This window comes from Phaseolus vulgaris, chromosome 5 (genome assembly GCF_051622355.1).
Source record: "Phaseolus vulgaris cultivar YP4 chromosome 5, ASM5162235v1, whole genome shotgun sequence".
In the NCBI taxonomy this organism is placed as follows: Eukaryota; Viridiplantae; Streptophyta; class Magnoliopsida; order Fabales; family Fabaceae; genus Phaseolus; species Phaseolus vulgaris.
This window is the reverse complement of record NC_143502.1, coordinates 16,570,016-16,573,780: the sequence shown is the minus strand read 5'-3', so window position 1 is coordinate 16,573,780 and position 3,765 is coordinate 16,570,016.

The window sequence follows — 3,765 nt, the reverse complement described above, 5'->3', positions numbered from 1 at the left end:
ATGCACAGTGCCCAAAAAGAACAGATTTATTTTCAATTGAACAGATTTATTTCTTTGCTGTTTTATCAGTTATGCAGAAAACGAAATTGCAGAGAGAGAGAGAGAATGAACACAAGCAATTATACTGGTTCACTCAACCTGAGCTACATCCAGTCTTCACCAACAACAGGTGGAAATCACTAACACACAATACAACCAAGTACAATTCCCACTGTTCTTGAAACCTACAAGAACTTAGGTACTCTTGCTGAAAAAACCTATTTCAGCATACACACACACCCACTCTTCAAGAACACCTATCAAGAAGAGTGTTCAACCAAACTATTACAAGAAAGAGATGTGAAACGACTACACCTGATTGAGGATACACAGATCTGCCTTAAACCAGTAGGCAAGATTGCTAGAACAGTAGCTGCACCTCAAACCAAGCTTTTGGAACCAAACCAAGAACAAGCACTTTGTGATTTTTGAAATCTTTGAAGAACAAATGCTAATCCTTGAAAACACTTAACTCTCTGCTGTCAAAACTTGTTTTTTGCAAATGTATGAACTGTTTTTAATCGTTTTTTTAAACTCAGAAAACAAGTTTGCATTTTATAGAAAGTCAGCTTATAACAGAATTTTGAAAAACAGTTAAAGCTGTTATAAAATGAACAGATTGAAAACAAAATGAACTGATTTATTTTCAAAAGCAGTTAGAGAATTTGTTAAGTGAGGAGACTTAGTCAACCATTCTGGTGCTGAGATAAAACTGAAAAACGTTTAAGCTTGACATGGCACCAGAGGCAAAAAGAATCTATTCATTTACAGATGAACAGATTTATTTTTCAAAACGAAAACAGAGAAAGTTTAACAATTTAAAACTCAGTCGTTTTGAAAAGAGGAGGACTTAGTCAAAATACCTGATGCACAAAATCAAATTTTTACAAGACTTTAGCCAAGGCATCAGTGAAAAAAAGAATCTGTTTATTTAGAAAAGAACAGATTTATTTTTATGCAGTAAACGTGTTTTTGTGTAAAACATGTGAAAAACAGTTTAAGAAAACTTATGCTTGTTCTTATCACATGGCCAGTGGTTATGAGGTGAGTTACTCAGCAAAAAGCTCACTCTTAGACAACCTCTAAGCACTAACTAAGACATACTTAAAGCAAAGCAAAATTACATGAAAAGTACATATAAGACTTCATGAAACACTACATATAGGTCTTCATCAAACACAATCTTGAAGGGGCAGCAACCATCTTCAACAACCTAGACTCAAGTAATTGTACTTACATCGAGCTAGGTCGTCTTACCATGTACCAAATCAAATAACTTATCAAATTATTTCATCTCACAGGGCACCTATACTTGAGTAGTCGTACTTACACCGAGCTAGGTCCTCTTACCATGTGTCATCTATGCTATTCAATTTGAGTTGACTTATTTCATACATCATCTACAAATTTATTACTTGGTGACCTCGTTAAAAAATCCCCTTTGAGGGAAAAAGAGTGTCACCTTAAACAACATAATGTTCAAAGGAAAAGAATGAAAATCTAGGTTTCTTAACTGAAATAAAACTTGAGGTTTGCCACGTTCCACGTTCGTGGGATGGCTCCTCCCTCCAAGGTTTCCAGCTTATATGCGTCGTTTCCTAGTACAACGACTACGCGGAACGGGTCAGTCCACTTTGGAGACAACTTGTTCTCAATCTAGTAGGGGTGGGCCTTCCGCATCACCAGGTCGATAACCTTGAACTGTCGAGGTTTCGTCTTGGTCTTGTGCTTTAGTTTCACCCTTCTCTTCAAGGCTTCCGAGTTTATACGGGCGTGATCACGTACCTCATCCAACAGTCTAGATTCACTTCTCTTCCTTCGTTAGATTCTTCAACAACAAAACTTTGGAACCTAGGAGAATTCTCTTGCACCTCCACCGGTATCATGGCATTTGACCAATATACCAAACTGAATGGCGTCTCCTTTGTTTTTGATTTCGGGATGGTGTGATAAGACCACAAAATTCTTGGAATTTCTTATAACCAATTTCCCTTTTCCTTCTCCAGTCCTTTCATCATGACCATGTTGGCCGACTTGGCCTGCCCATTAATTTTTGGGTGTTCTACCGAGGTGAATATTTGCTTTACTCAAAGCTCTGTACATAGTTTCCCCAATTGTGGGCTAGCAAATTGGGTTCCATTTTCGGATACCAAGTGCCTCGAAATCCCAAATTGGAACACAATATTTTTCCATACGAAATGTTGGACTTTGTGAACAGTTATTTGTGTTGAAGATGGGAAGCTTTGATGTGCCAAATCCAATTGAAGCCTGAAGCTATGTGTTGTTTTAGATTTAGGTTTTGGTTTGGGGTTTAGAATCTTTGTAAGATCAGTTTTTAATCTCAGACAAAGCTCATTTCAATCAGTTTTAAAGATTAAAGTGTTTTTCCATGCAAAGGAAAAAACAACCGATTAAAATCTCGAGATAATCGGTTGTTTGTAACTTAGCTGGCAAAGAAGGTTTTAAATCTATTTCATAACTGACAAGAGCATTCAACTGGTTAATTTGTGGTTTTAACCGATTAAGTGTGTGTCCTTGTAACAACTTTTTGAAAATCTGTTTTAACTTATTTGATTGTTTAGATTTGCTTTAACATTAGCATTTAAAGGTTTATCAATATGTTTTTGATTCAAACTTTAAAAGATTGATGAAATAGAAACTTTTAATACTCTGAGCTGAGATTGATTTGAGTGATTACCAAAACTGTTTGTGAAAAGGTTTTTCATCAAGTTTTAGCAAGATTGCCTTGTGCTTTGCTGTCTTTCAAAGAACTGATCAATAGGGTGCTAGTGTATTGTGTTTTACCAGGTGTTTTCTATTCCTGTTCAGGTTCTTGTAATTGTTCATATAACATTCTTTATGACTGTGTAAAATCCTGTAAAGTTAGTGGGATTCTGGCTTGAGGTGGTTGTTGTGTGCAAGGAGGGTGAGTAGGCCTTGTGGGATTCAAAGTCACCTCTTTGTGTGTGTTGTTTGTGTAATTTGTGATTGATTGCATAGTGAAAACTCAGTGGTTTGACTGAGGATTGGATGTAGCTCTGTGATAGAGTGAACCAGTATAATCTCTCTGTGTGATTCTCTCTATCCCTTCTCTCTATATCTATTTGTATTTTCCGCAGTCATAAACAACCGGTTAAACCGCAATTTTAACCGATTAATTTTCTGCTTCTATTTCTGTTTGGTAATTTGCTTAGCTTTCTGAATTGCTTTTCTGAGTTGATTGAAAAAGTTTTATTCTAAGCCAAGTATTTGTGAAAACAGTTTGAAAACAATCCACCCCCTCTTGTTGTAGCCATCAAATCCAACAATTGACATCAAGAGCAGGTTCTTGAAAGTTATTCAAGTTTTTTTTATTTCTGGTTTTTGAAAATCTTGATGACTGATAAAAGTTTTTTTGGGGAAGGTGCCTCTTTGAACAAACCACCTTTGTTCTGTGGTCAAAACTATCCTATTTGGTGCATAAGAATGAAATTCTTTATCCAATCCTTAGATAAGAATATTTGGAATGCTATTTCAAATAATACCTATGTGCTTATGCCTGATATTAATGAATCTTCTAAAGAACATCTTGATTGTATGACACAACATATTATTGTGTCTGCTCTTGACTCTGATGTACTGCTCAAGGTTTCAGAATGCACTACAGCTAAAGGAATGTGGGACAGACTTGAGGAATTGCACAAGAATCCAAGGAATGACTTGGTAGATAAAGAAGAGTTATCTGCT